Here is a 16,114-nt window from a genome sequence, read left to right on the forward strand (position 1 = left end):
TCTCGTTCTACTGCTTCTCCATTTTCATATTCTCTCCAGGATGTTGTATTCTTAGCTCATCTATTCTCTAATCCATTCTGTTTGTTCCTTTTCTAGCCCCTTTGACTTCCTGCCCTCTTTCTTATTGCCTCACCTGCTCTGGTCTTTTCCTTTACAGCCTTTTACTTCTCCAAGCATTTTTCCCCCTCATCAAAGGAAAAGGGCTCCAATCTGTTGTGATCACCCCAGGATGGGGCAATATCCTGACCACACCAACCTGCTTCTATCAAAACATTCCCTGAATCTCAAGAGGCACCTTAGCCACTGGACAGATTTCCCTTCCCTATGAATATGTTTGCTTCAGTCCTGCCCCTCCAGCAGGGTTTCTCCCTGCCTCTCCTAACCAATGAGCCCCCTGCTGCAGAATTTGCCAGGCTGTTCTTTGCCAGGCTGTTCTTTGTCACCGGGGGTACTCACTTGAACTGCTTCCCAAAGATTTCTTTCTACCCACCCCCAGAACTTGGGACAATCACAGTACCTCCATATTGCCAAGTCCACCCTACTCTTTTGTGGGCTTCCCTCTCTGGTTTGCCCACAACTGAGTAGAAAGTACAAAAGCAGTCAGTCCCCAAGTTCTACAGGCACATCTTACCCAGGATTTCTCTTTGCAAACTGTTGTCACAGACTTGTAAATTAACCACAGTGTACCCCGACAGTATACTATGCAGCTTCATGACCTATCACCATAAGGCTTTTCCCAGGTGTTAATTCCCCCCTATGAGGTACAGGCGAGAGGGTGGGAAGAGATGTATTATCTTTCTCATCTCTTGTGCTTCTTCTGCCATTCTTTCACCCCTCCTTTTTCACTCCTTGTCTCCCATTTAACAGTCCCCATCTGAATTCCCTCGTTCATTGGTTAATCATCCAAACCTAATCAATCCTCTTCCTTTTTGGCCCATGTGGGAACACTTTCAGGGTTCACAGGCTACGCCCACTGTCACACTGTCCTCTACCCAGGTCAGTGTCTTCTAGTTACGGTTAGGCTTGATGACTTAAGGCTCCTGAGACTCCTGTGCCACCAGTATTATTGTCCTCATTTTATGGAAGGGAAAAGTGAGGCCCAGAGATAGTAAATATCTGAGGCAGAAGAGGAAATAGAATCTGAGTCCTGGTATACATACTTAGGCCATGTTTATACTTACTGCACTGGAGAGAGATCTTACAGTGTTTGATTTAGCAGGTCTAGGAAAGACCCACTTAATCAAATGTTGAGGGTGCCCCCAGTCGGTGCTGGTACTGCTCAATTCCCAAGTAGTAAGAGAAGTCAACGGGAGTGTTGGCGCCTATCGGCTTCTCACTGTCGAGTCAGCGCCAGCCTTGTCTTAAGGTACGTCAGCTCTAGTATAGACCTGGCCCTTAGAGCATAAATTCCAAACGTGGGGTCCCTGAGAGAACCCTTTCTGAGCTCTGTCATGTAAACCCCTGACAGTGAAAAGGAGAGGAAACAGGACAACAATGACAGTTTATTGAAACAGTGCTGGAAAAACATAATATTGGGAAAGGGATAAGACTCATGTTTAAGTGCTTTTTGGCTTAGGAGAAGAGTCCCCTGAGCACCAAGACACATTCCAGCAGCATGTGAAATGTGGCTGTAAGGATAAGCTCTGATCAATAAACAGAAGCTCTAGTTTGGTGTGATTGCAGCAATATGATGGTCAAAGAAATGTTAAAATTGATTTTCTGAAATCAGAGCAGCAGAATGGGGTGGGGGGGGAGAGAGGGGGAAAATCCCTGTGTGAGTGAAATAGGCATGCCTTTTCCTATCACATTTAATTTGTTTTAAGCAAAGCCTGTTAAAAAAAGTCCCTCAGGGATAATAGTGTCCCTCTAATTACAGTAGTTTTGTAGTTTAAAAAAAACACAGTCCTATGGGACTTGATGGCTTTCCTTTGAAATAGAGCAGCAGCAGCATTATAAAATCTTTAATAAGGAAATCTGCATTCCTTTACCTATTAGATTTTATTACTTTGAAGGTGTAAAAGAAAGAGGCCTAAAGAGGTGGTGTTATACTTGAAAGAATATCACAGGATCTTTATAGGGGGATAAGACAAAATGCCACATTTATTGACAATGTATCATTATTCTGTTATATACATATTGACACATACCTACACCCTTCCCCCATCTTGCTGTTGCTTCACTGGCCAGGCAAGTTAAATGCAAGGGGGAGAAATGGGAGCTTCTCTTGGTCCAGACTGATGCTCCAATCTTGGCCAGGCAAGACCCGGAGATTCATACAAGGCACCCCATCTTTTGTAGGACTTTCCCCCCATTTAGCTCTATACGTTTAGCTGTGTCTGCTCCTAATCAATCACCATCAGTTATATTTAACATCTGTTTATCTGGAAGTTGTTTTTCTTTGTCAACTAACTTCAGTATGTTGATGCCTCCTTCCCAGTGTTTTTCTGTAAAGAAGTGCTTGCTCTTAACTCCAAGGCTGTCTATATGTCCTTGGCACCTTCAAGTTATCTATTTCCAAACACTCACATTCCACTCTCATTCACCATCCCGGATCCCCAGGAACTACATAATAGTTTCACATGGGGAAAGGGATACAATTGTCTGTACAAAAGGTATCCATCTACTTAAATACAAAGCTTCTGTTATTACAGACTTTTAATCATTCATCATATTTTCTTTATAATGCAACCTGTATTCTAATTACTCCTAAGAGCAACATGCTGTGATCATGTGAATCAGAAGGATCCTTCTGATCTTTCTGCTTTGACATCAGATACAGACACATTCAGTCTGTTTGATGTATCTTTACCAATGGCCTAAAAGACTGTTCCTCCCTGCTAACCAGAGAAGGGCAGCCAGCAGAGTTATAGTTGATTAACATTTATTCTCACACTAACATTACATAAAACACTGTAAAACTCTGTTGTCTACATTCTGTGTGTCCCTTTAATTAGAATGTTATCTGAGAGTCTATGGTAGTGATATGCCAAACCTGACTCCCACACATTACACAAACATTGAGATGTGCCTCGCAATGGTTTTTTCCTCCTTCTCTGTGGCTCTTTTACAAAAAGAAAGTGTAGCTTGCCTGATTTGAAAGACAACAGGACAGCTTGCATGTAGAAATATCAGCAGATAGATTGGACGTGGTATAGGGACATGACAGACAAAGGGTGAGTTCTAAAGATCTCCAAGAGCCTACAAAATGGAGTGGGTCAGCTTTACCTAACTTGGCTTCTTATGTATCTCAGTGAAAAGATGTGATTAACTCAGTTAACAATAAAAATTGGGAAAAACTTAAATAAAAGTAGAGCTCATTATTCATAGTCATTCTTGTGTTAAAAAGAAGTTTAGGTCACTAAAAATTAAGTCATCCATTCACCCAGACCACCTTTGGAGCTTTGAGCAAATTTTCTAAATTCCGATCATGAAGGCCCTCTGCCACTTTTATTAATAAGTGGGAATGTATCCCTAGGAAATGTCAAAGCGACTATTGGTTGTGGTAAAAGCTGAGATTACCCAGTTCAAACAGCTGTTCCTTGTAATGAAATCATTACAAGAGCTGTGTGATGATATAAAGAATATAAAAATCCCACACTTTCAATATGTACAAATCAAACATTTTATTGTGAAATGTGGCTATGACCCGGCATTATTTAGATCTTTAACCATATTTGAGGAGTTGACCCACAAGCAAGCTAGAACATTCTTTAATTTCTAAGATTTATACAATTTTGATTAAAAAAATATAGCTAAGAACCCAGATGAAATGATGGGAGAGGGATTTAGAAGAATAAATCACTCTGGATGAGTAGGCTTTTATATGGGAATGAGACTATACATCTTCAATTTGTGTAACTCATAAAGAATTTTTGTAATAAATTACTGTATAGGTAGCATATAACTCCAATTAAGATCCAGCATATTTTTGCTGCTAGGGAAACCATCTGTTTGAATGGAATGGGAACATACTTGCACATGTGGGTGGTTGTGTCTGGTAATTTGACTATTTTGGAAGGAAATTATTCGAGAGATTACTCTTATGACAAAATGCCCATTTCTGAAAGAAGCCCTGACCAACTTACTTAATGCTCCATTAAAGGATCCACATTTTAAACAGAATGGCAAATTGATTTCTTTTTTGTTGTTAGCAGCTAGATCAGGGATGGGCAATAAGATGTCAGCGATTCACCATGTTTAGCCCCTGGAGGGCTGCTACCACTGTATTTACCTGTGTCTCTGCAAATATGGGTGTTTGCAACTCTGTTGGCTGTGGATTGACGTTCCTGGTCAATGGGAGCTGTGGGAAGTGGCGTCGACCTGGACACTGCTTCCTGGAGCTCCTATTGGCCAAGAACTTCAAGTATTTGTGATTGCAGCCAATGGGAGTCTTTGACTTCAATGGACTTTGAGTCAGGTTCTGTATTAGTAACTGGCCTTCAAAAGATGTAAGCCCTGTCACTGTTGTACTGTACAACAGACTTTTTTTTTTTTAGTTTGAATAATAACTCTTTGATTGGCATTATGGAACCTGGGGTTTATATACAGGCGTGTAGTCTCTATGTGTATGCATCCTACCAATTGTTTATGACAGGGCAGTAGAATCAGAGGTACTATCTTTCTAGATTTATGTTGTAAACACACATACAGAGGTGGTTAACACGTGATTCTTTAAACAAAATCAAAGTTCCATGTGTAGAGGACATGTGTTTAATACATATAGTTGGAACGTTCCATTGTTCATATGTGAAAGGGAGAGCCACGAATGTGGGAGTCACTGTATGTCTTAAAGTTCCACAAGTAAAGCCTATTCCAGTGGTTCCCAACCTTTTGGAGCATATGGACCCCCCCCCCCCAATGGGAGCGTCGGGAAGCTGTGGACAGCATGTGCTGTTTCTTTAGCTCCCACCCCTTTCTTCCCTGCCCATCCATGGAGAATATGGTGAGGGGGCTTTTGTGGTCAAAGGCAGCTCCTGTCCTGGCACTCCGCCCTTGGCTGGATATAGAGCCCTGGAGGAGAAAAAAAAAGAAAAAGAAAAGTAAGGATTGGGTCATCTCGGGGCCGGAAAGGAGAAAGGGCTAGAGTGTAAACGGTAGTGCAGCTGACAGTGGGAGGACGGATGGTGCCTCTTCAGGTATCAAGATCTCATCCCGAGGGCAAGAGGCAGTGTGCATGTAGCTGGTTGCAAATGGCAAGGCCCAGGTGAGAATCGCTTGGAGAAAAGTCCCAGTCCTGTGGTGGGCCTGATCCTTACTTTTCTTTTCCTTTCTGTGGAACCCCTACAGGGAACCACTGGCATATTCTATCTGTGTAGCATTCACCATTACATATTTTTGTTCCATATGAGTTTTTATCTGGGATATATCATGCAGCACTATGTACATGTTACTGTTCGGAGTCACATTTTTTGGGGGGTATTGCCGGTAATAGCCACGTAAAGCTTGTAATTGGAAGATTGAAGACAAGGTTTCACTACAGACACTTTCCTTGATGCAATTTTTCTTTCAGTATCTTTTAATGACTATATGCATTGTTAAGTGCATATCAGGAGTTTTTCCAAATCTTTTCTTTCACTCCCTTCTGAGTTGTGCCACCAATTGAGTATATCAAAGAGAGTGGTCAGTAGCACACACAGCAAAAGAGAGAGGTTATGGAATTCAGGAACACATGCAAGGTTTTGTTGACAGCTGGGCAGCTACCCAAAGCACCAGATTTAGAGTCTTTCCCCCCTCCCCACCATCCGCTTTTGTTAATGACTGAGAGACCTTTGGCAGGAAAAATATAGCAATGGTTGTTCCAAATAACTGTAGCTTTATTGATCAGTTCAAAACAGAAGAAAGCTAGTCTAAAGCATAATAAAGGGCCTTGCTAAAATAAGATAATTATTGCCTCTCTGTGACAATAATTGAATTTGGGTCAAGGCCTCTCTCTCTCTTATCAGGCAGTCTCAGCTAACCCACTCTATTGTGAAGGGGAGATAATTTCAAACTGCTTTGGACAGAAATAGGAAAGTTCAAATGATGCTGACTGTATGTGCATGCTGAAAGAAGCAGCCTTTGGAGAAAAATGAGATTGAAAGTAAACCAAAAAGAAACTTGAGGGATGGGGGAGGAAAAAATAGAGACAAATGGGTTGCAGAGAGAGAGAGAGAAAGGATAGGAGGAAGCAAATCTGGCAGCAGGAAAGGGAAATAGGCATCAGTGAGCTTAGCAGCTCACCTGGATGGGCAATCAGTGGTCAGACAGTCCCAGCAGCTGCTTAGTAGGTCAGTTCCTGTTCTCAGAAAACTCCTGCTGTTAAGTCACAGATGCCTGTCTGTAGCAAGGCTCCACTGTTGCTACCAAAGGACTCTGCTTGAGTCAGGCACTGCTAGATGACCTGTTATTTGGGGTCCTTATTCTAGCTGGAATTTTGCACAACATAAATCAATTCCTCCACACAGACAGTGTTGTGTGCAGAATGGTGCTTGGGTGACATTCAGTGGGAAGGACAATTTCAGGGAGAGAATGTTGTCTCTCAAACCTCGTTGTACAGGGCCAGCCACAATTTAAATCTTCTGGGTAATTTGAGCAAAAGGACAGAGTAGCAAATATTCAAGCTTCCTCTTCCTTCTAAGCTCTTTAGAATTATTTTAAAACCATGTCCCTAAAAGGTGACCTGTGATTTACAATTATAATTCCATAAGCTTCAGAGGGGTAGCTGAGTTAGTCTGTGCTTTCATGGGCACAACCCACTTCTTCAGATGACAGATAATTCCATAGTTCGTTCTAGGTTAATATTTGACATTTCATGTATTATGCCTAACCACAACATTAAAATATTTGGAATAGTTTTTCCATTCTGAACTGGGTATTGTACTTAAACTGAGAGAAATGAAGGCTAATTAGAGGGAACTGGTCCAGGTTTTTAGGTTGCCCAGATTCTCAAAGGTTCATGTTGCTTACTGAAAGAAATTTAACTCAGGGTATATCTACGCTCCATGGCTATTTTGGGATTCCAGAAGTATCCTGAAATAGCTACCCTGCATCTACACAAGCTGCCCATTATTTTGAAATATTTTTCGAAATTATGGGCGCACTGTTTCAGCATCCTTTGTTCCACGAGTGTTAAGGAATGTCTCAAAATAGCACATTATTTTGAAATGTGGCACTGTGTAGATGCGCCATATTTCAAAAAAAGCTATTTTGAAATAGATTCAAAATAAAATATGCAATTTGCAACGCGTAAATTGCGTATTTTATTTTGAGTGTAGGATGCTTTGTAGACGCACCCTCAGTGTCTTTTTAGAACCTTTATTAAACCGCTTAAGCCAAAATAAAGTCAAAATTATCCCCAAAGGTAAGCCACAGTCACTAACATTAAGTGAAAATAAGAATAAACAGTATAACGATGAAATCAATAGTAAATCAAGGTCAGACCGACCTGTTAGTCTCAACTTTGGATTAGAATTAAATCATTAAATTAATTAATTAAATACATATTAGTGTTCATAAATATTGATTATTTTTAAACAGAATTCAAAGGTGGCTTTCTGTGTGGTTACAAACACCAGCTGCAGAAGTCTACTAACGTTAATCACGGCTATGACTTAGAACTAGTTAAATAGGAAGAACTACTGAAACCCAATTATTATTTAATATCTGAACCTTACAGGCAATTTTAAAGCTTGCTACTTAGAATTCTCTTTTTGTGTGGTTGGTAATTCATCCCTCCACAACCCCTGACAGAGATATAAATAATACAGACTTTAACAGACCGTTATTGCTAGATCAGTTGGAACTAGTGAGGGTACATCTACCTCAGATGGAATTTACACCTCTGGCTCCAGTGTGCATAAGGCATAAGACTGTAAATGCTGGCAGATCTAGCAAAGGGGGGAAGCACATGGAAACAACAGTGGTGAGCATGATCTGCAGAGGTCACAGTACATCAGCTGCCCTAACCATTGCTGAGTTTTCTTGTGGGCAACACTGCAGAAGAGAATTCTAGAGGTGGGTTTAGAGAAGGACAATGAGATTACTCTGTGGATGTCAATGGGTAACTCCGGGTGGGAGCTCTAAGGTGCTTTTTGGAAAACTAAATTAGAAACATTTCCTTTCTACTGGAGGAGTAGAATTTGATTTTTCCCTTCTTATTTAGGATTCCATCAGCCACCCTTTCACAAACAGGAGTTCAGGCAGACTTGCTGGCAGCTCTCCAAAATCCAGAACATTAATCTAATACAGTGCTGCGGTATTGACCGTTTGAGATAAAGGCAGCCTGGGTTCTGGCAGGTCTCCCATTCAGCCTATTTGAATGATGATTCTTGAGGATATTATTAGGCACCTTCTAATGATTTTTTCTAAGCTTAATTTGTTTCCTGTTGTGCTTTTCTGAACCACAATGACTACATTTCACATACAATTTTATATAAATTAATAACCCTGCTTTTCTTTAGGTCAAGTAAGTCAATCAACTAATTATTCAAAACAAAATGTAATCCTGGGCCAAATGTCTTCCACCGGCTTGCAAGAAATATGATCTCCCAGTTTGATTGGCTGAATAGAGCTGATAGATGTGGCTGTCAGTGTCTATTGCCAATTTGAATGTTAAACCTTACAGAAACCTGACACTGGAGTGAAACTATACATAATAATTATACTCTGTGCCTGGACTTGGATTTAAATGTTGGCATCTTAAACTTTTGATAAATGGGTGTGTGGATCATTTCTTGAAAATGTGTAAATGAAGTTGTAGCCTCGCCTAGATGTTTCTATTCTAATTCTCCCTTCCCCCTTCTAATACACAGAAAATCGGTGTTAATTTGTGCTCATTCTGGCCAGCCATGGATTCCCCTAGGCAAGTTTTTCCTGCCAGGGAGCACAGGGATTTAAGTGTGCTCAGAGGTTGACAGCATAGTGAAGAAGGGTCCAGAACATACATACACACTCCTCCTCCTCACCCCTTACATATTGTCCTGAAATGCCTCCTTGGTAGTGTGGAACAATCCTGAAAAATGTTAGCTGCATGAGTTCTGGTTTTGATAGCAATTAAATGAAGGGTTACCTGGCCTCGTGAAGTTTTCAGTGTAATTTTATTTTACTTTACTTCATCGTTGTGATAGATTAAGGTGCGACTTTTGGGCTGCCAGATGGAAAGAATTTGCTGGACCAGGGGAGGTGTCCCCTGCCACTGGCCCCTAGCCAACCGGCCCACTGCCTCTGGCCCCCGCTACCGCCTCCCCAGCCGGGCTGTCTGCTGAGAGGCCGCTGACCTCCCAGCCTCAGACTTGCATGGGTAGTCTGGCCCTGCACAGCCACAATTGCCTGGTCCCATGCTGCCGCTGGTGGCCAGGTTTCTCTGGATCCATGCTGCCATTTGTTGCTGGGGTTCTCCAGTCTTTGACCCCATGCTGCGGCAGGCTGCCTGGATGCTCTGGCCCTGCGCTGCCCAGGGCAGGTAAAATTCTCCTGCCCCTGGCTCCACGCTGCTGTGGTTGGCCAATGTTTCCTGGCCTCGCACTGCCGGAGGTCTCTGGCCTAGCCCCACTGGCTCTCATCCTGACCAGGCTGCTGGCCCTCCTGCCATTAGGCTCCCAGGCTTTCTGGTCCAGGAGTATCTGTGCTGGACCATGGATGCTGCTGGACCAGAGTGTGCTGGTTTTTAGAGGTGCAGCCTGTAATTCAAACATTTTATTTAAAAATGTCAGCTTGTTTAGAAATATGCATGTTTTTTCTTGTTCTTTTTTTCATCCAAAATGATTTTCTTTTTTATTTGGGTGGCCTGAATATGGAAAAAAAGGATTTGCCTAGATTGAGTTGTGACAGAAGATTGGTACTTTCTGAAGTATCTGGGGTTAATTTCGGGGGGAACCTTGAATGTGGCCCATTTCAGTATGGGAAGCAAGTAGATAAAGTGGAGCAGTGGGTAATATGCAATCAGAAGCTGCTATTGTGGGTTTAAGTTGCTGTTCTGAGCTCTTCTGTAGCTGCCTGACTTCCTGTTACTTTGTTCATGGTGACAGATGAAACAGCCAATGCCAAAACTGCTTCTACACTGGGAATGCAACAAAAGCATATTTTATTGGTGATGTTTTCTGCCATTTCAAGTGTTCTCTGTTATTAAAATATTATACATGCATAGCTTTGCATTCAGATTAAGACTCCAATTAACTGGAGAGGTATACAAAAATCTTTTTTTGTGCAATATACAAATTTGTCATAGTGCTTTTTGTTCACATGAATGGCCATATCTATTGTAGGTTTCATCCTGTAAAAACATCTTTTAAAAGAGAGTCAGTAAATGCATTACTTTTAACTTCTGCAAACAGGAATATAACTGGAAACAAAATGCATAAAAATGTTTAGAGTAAGTGTTTGCACTTTATTAACAGACAGGACAAAAGAATGTGCTTTGGCCTTAGAAGCGTTGAATTGTTCAAAGTACTAATGGCTCCTTAGTTACTTATCTAACGTGTATAGTATTACCACTTATTATTGCAACCCTTGTTTTTTAACCTTGCTGCGTGCTTTATGAATAGGATGACCATATTTTCCTGTGTTGAATACGGGACACCTGGTAAAATTACTCATATTCAAGTGAATTCAGTCAGAACTGTGCTGTAGAAATATTCAAATTCACATCAATCTGACTGAGCCTCTGGTTAAAAAAAAATGCTGTGAAGCTCAAGTCTTTATTTACCTTCTTATATTTAAGGCTGTACAGTTCACATGGGGACAGGGGGGACACCCGCCCATACACGTCTTTCACATTAGTGTGGGCACCAGTTGACCTGGCTGTCCCTGGCCTGCGCTCTCCACTCTCCTTGCCTTCACTCACTGAGCCCCCAGGGCACACTCACTTCTCCTGGAACCTGGAGTGATGTCTTCGTGAGGCAACACATGGGAAGAGTGGCACTCGGCAGGAGGGTATGGAGGAGCAGTGGGGCTGGAAGACATGAAGGGGCATAGCAGAAAGAGGACATGTTGGGGTGGGAGCACATAAAGGGTGCGCAGCAGAGGCTGGCAATAAATCACTGGTGGTTGTTTGGCATCTGCTCACATTTCACCAGCCACTGCTGCTCACAATGTGCAGTCAATGCTAGATGGAAATGGGATTGGAGGCAGAGCCTTGATGGCCAACAGCTGGCACACAGCAGAGGCTGCGCTGATGGATCAGCAGGGGGAGCATCCAGCTCCGAGCACTGCCAATTTGCTCCACTACCAGTTTTGTGCACCTGCTGCCATCATTGGCCCCTGGACTCCCACACTCCCTGCTGGATGGCTAACAAGAAGGGTTCTAGTCAACAGCAGGACACACCAGTTCTAATGGGGGTGGAGACAGAGAATACAGGACAATTTGCCCATTTTTAAGAAAGTCAGGACACCTGTAAGAGGGCCTAAATATGGGACATTTCCTTTAAAAAGGAGACTTCTGGTCACCCTATTTATGGGCAGTTGTAAAGAGTGTAGAGTAGAAGACAGAGCTGAACAAAAATTTGCAACCTCTTAGCTTCTTTTTTCTGTTTGTAGAGTATCCATGAACAAAGCATGAGCTCTCCGGATCTATCCATTTTTATTCCATGAAAACCCTTTTAAATTATTTTACTCTGGATTATTTGGAATTTGAGCAGTGTTTGTTTAGCAGTTGACTGAACAGATGAGCCACATGATATCATTTCTATTCCTGACAGAGCATGTGTGCAAGTGAAACCCCCTGGTGACTGTGGTACAGGCTCCCTTCTATACCTGATGGGCAGAGGATATGGATTGTTACACCTACAGAGCCATAGTTCTTCAGCTCCAACTGAAGCTGCTTGTGCTTTTAGCTCTGGAGGTGCCTGGTCCAGCTCCCAGTTACTGGCCAAGCTGGTGGAGGTCATACAAGCACTTGTGGTGAACAAAGATCTGTGTGGAAATGTTGCTTTTACAAATTGTGATAGATGGCTTTTGTAGGGGTAAACTGAGGCAGTCCATGGTATTCACCTAAGAACTCTCTTTCAAATCCTAAATTTGAGGCAAGGCCTGGGAACACACAGAACAAGCAGTTAACATGACTCTGGTTGCCCCAGCAACCACATTCCAAGAGGGCCTAACTCCGATAAGACCCTGGCTGGTACCAAAACAAACTTCACGGGAGTCGTTCTCACTGTCTCCTTAATGCTAGATAATAAACCTGGATCCCAAGGACCACGCCAACACGAGGGAGTAATCATCCTACAGTACAGGCAGTCCCCGAGTTACGCGGATCCGACTTATGTCGGATCTGCACTTACGAACGGGGCCCTCTCCCTGGTCTCCAGCAGACCAGGGAGAGGAAGCAAAGCGGCGGAACATGCGGGCAGCGGGCAGCCCAGACGTGTCTGGGCTGCCCGCTGCCCGCGTGCTCTGGGGCTTTGCTCTGCTTTGCTCCCCGTCCCCCTGGTCTGCAGACCAGGGGGACGGGGAGCAAAGCAGAGCAAAGCCGCGGAGCCCGAGGGCAGCAGGACAGCCACGGCGTGTCTGGGATGTCCCACTGCCCCAGTGCTCCGCGGCTTTGCTCCGGGCGGCTGTGGTACAGCAGCTGGGGCGCTGCCGGTTGGTCCCGTAGCCCCGCTCTGGGCGCTACGGAGCCAACCCGGCAGCACCCCAGCTGCTCTGCCCCAGGCGTCCCCAAGTCAGCCGCTGCTGAAACTGACCAGCGGCTGACTACAGGAAGCCCCTGCCCGGGGCTTCCTGGAATCAGCCGCTGATCAGTTTCAGCAGCAGCTGACTTGGGGATGCCTGGGGTTCTTAAGTTGAATCTGTATATAAGTCAGAACTGGCGTCCAGATTCAGCCACTGTTGAAACTGATCAGTTTCAGCAGCGGCTGACTCTGGACGCCAGTTCCGACTTACATACAGATTCAACTTAAGCACAAACCTACAGTCCCTATCTTGTACGTAACCCGGGGACTGCCTGTAGATGCATCATCATTTCAGCAAACAAAATTGCCATCAACATGTTTATGTTGGCTTATTTAGCTTGTTAGGAATAACTATCTGTATCATTGATATGATGTTTAATTGGCGGTGGGCGGAGATACTGTGTAACCTTTGTAGTTTATTGGCTTATGTGCTCATTACATCTTGCCGTCAGGACCTGTGAAATTGCTTCCAGTCCACCCACCTGCTGCCTATATAATTAACTGTAATGTTTTGATTAACTAGTGCTCTCCAAGTTAACCCCTGGTTGGTACTCCATCAGCGCTGGTGTACAATAAATCCTCAGCTTGTTTTCACCTGCATCCAGAGTGTCCCGAATTATTCCCTATAGCTTTATATTATCCTTTCCCATCGAAAACTACACAGGCTGTAAAAAGAGGCAGATGACGGAGTTTTGATCCAACCGAGAAACCACAGAGGGATTCCACGGGTAAGAGGGAGCATATCTTGACACCTCCTTTCTCCATTCTCTCTGTTTTCCATTTGTTTGTTCTCCTTTGGCCATGCTATGCAGGGACCATCTTGCATGCATCAAAAACCAAAATGTGTGCTGCTGTTTGTACAACGTGTTGCATCTTCCATTTTTGTTACATGCACACAGAGTTCAAAGTAGTGTCTGCAAACAGAGAGGCAGTTCATTGTGTGCACAGTCACACTCCTGTCTTCATGACATACAATATTTTGTGCTATTTTTCTTACCATATCTAACATTCAGTCCTCAATAAATGCAAAGCAACCTTTACACATCACAAGACAGTATATAAGGCATCCAATAATTGTACAGTTAGAAGTTACAGTTTCCAAATGATTACAATTCATGCTAGCCAGTTTTATTGGCAGTTCCTGCCAACCCCCTCCCGCCCTGTTTATGGGCTGTTTGCTCTCTCTATTGAGAGAGGATATGAAACTTCAGAACTTGTAAAGAGCTGAAGAAAATAGTCAAGATGTACAGATAATGCATGAAGGGAAAGCAATTCACTTTTTATGGCATGTTGGGTCAATTGCATTTCAACAAATTTTACAAACTTGTACTTTATACTGATTGCAGCTACAAAACAGCAGCAAAATCTAATTTCATGGTGACTTTTTTTTAAAGGTTGTCCAAGATTGTCCCGAATAAGTTCTGGCTCCTATTTCAATACATTTCTTGTGAAAAAATCATAAAATGTTTGTCATTTTTCAGGCTGTTTTTTGTCAGTTAGTATAAGCCTTAAGATATTATTAACTGCAAATTAGATAACATAATGCTAAATTTCCATGGTTGAAAACTTCCAAAATTAGGAAATGCAAAAATTAATATGCCAAAAGCATTGCTAGCTTAATGAGACTGAGCATACTGCATTGTCATATTGTGTACAACTTAGGGCATAAGCAGCATTATGTGGAGGTACATATTTAATTGGAAAATAACATGCAAATTGAAAATCTATTGCAATGCAGTGCAATGAATATTGTGGCTGGACTCTGCATTTTTTAAAAAAAATTCTTGAATTTTTTTTTTTTTTTTGGTTTTAGCTGTTTTACCTTAACATAGTTTTTGCCCTTAGCTTCCTGTTTATCTATGATATATATTTCATAAAAAGAAGCTGAGAAAATTGTCTATTTATTAACTAACTATATTGTCCTGATTAGGTACAGATTTTAATCCTTTGTTGATGTGAATGGACTAGATCAGAAAGTAAGTTCCCACCTGTGCTTTTGCTGTAGTTTGTTTGGAAACAGTTTATTGGGTGCACTATATTATAGGAGCAGTATATATTTCCGGTTACTGGTAGCACAGTCTTACAAAGGAGCAGATCTCTACAAACCACCAGCCAATAGGAGCAATGGAGGCATGAAGCCAGATAAGCATCCCCCCCTCATGCCCAGACCCTTGAACCCCAATCCCCCTCACTCACCTCCTTCCCCCATCAAGACCCTGCACCCCCAGCTTGCTCCTTCTCCCTCCTGGCCACATTCTTCACCCTCCTTTGCTCCTGCACCCTCCCTCCTGGCCAGACACCCTATCCCAAGCCTCATCCTGCACCCTCCTTTGCTCCTGCACCTCCCCTTGGCCAGATACCTACACCCACCCTGCTTCTGCATCCACTGTTGCTCCTGTACCCTCCCTCCTGGCCACACACTGCACCCTTCCTTGCTCTTGCTCCCTCCCCCTGGCCAGACACCCTACTCCCAGCCTGCTTCTGCACCCTACCTCCCACCCAGAGCATGCACCCTCACCCCCTCCTACCTCACCTCCCACTTAGATCCTGCATCTCCATGCCTATCCCACTCACTGGCAGCCCTGTCCTGCACATTGAACCCCTCATTCTTGTCCCCACCCCAGAGCCTAAGGGGAACCACAAAATCCACTAACTCCGGAAACCCAGAGAAGTAAATCTGGCCTATGGGAAGCCCTGAACCTCAGTCCTCCCTGTCCCTTCCCCTCACCCTATGGGGCTGCAGCAGTAGGGGAGTGTGATGTCTCAGTTGGGGGAGCCACAGTGAGAGTTGGGGTGGGGGTTTGAAGGAGTTTTTTTGCTTCTCTCTTGTGTTGACCCCAGCTGATTTTTCTGTGGGTCAGTGGCTCCTTAAAAAGTTTTCTACCCCTGCCATAAATAAAGGAAACATTGAAACTATTTTTGTTGGACATAAATTAATATTTTATTTTATTTTATTTTATTTTATTTTATTTTATTTAAAATTAAGTCTGATAAACGAACATGAGAAAGTTAGAACACTTAATCTGTTTAATAATTTAAATTAAACCATTCTCCCCAGCTGCAGCACTAGCAGAATGGCTCAGGCTTAATTATGTACTTAACGGTGAATTTCCATTAGCAACAGGTGATCTATGGAAAGATTTGCATTGAGCCAGATAGTCCACGGGCCAAAAAGGATGAGAACTGCTGTTCTAAAAGTTCTGTCTCTAGGAATTATTTTGGAGACTGTCTGCATTATACAGGATGTTAGGTGAGAAAATGCTCACAGTGACTCCTTCTGGCCTTGGGCTTGATGAATTTATGAATGCACCAATGCCATTAAATGGTCAATTAATTATGTAGGGCAAGATTGAGATGGTCTCACAATCAAGGGTTGGCATGTGCTGCCCCAGGAGTAGCCTGTGGAAGGAAAGTAACTCATTACAGTTATTTGGTCCACTTCAGAGGAAACAATCTACTACTTCCTTTGT

This window comes from Pelodiscus sinensis, chromosome 11 (assembly GCF_052426305.1).
Source record: "Pelodiscus sinensis isolate ZL-2025 chromosome 11, ASM5242630v1, whole genome shotgun sequence".
NCBI lineage: Eukaryota > Metazoa > Chordata > Testudines > Trionychidae > Pelodiscus > Pelodiscus sinensis.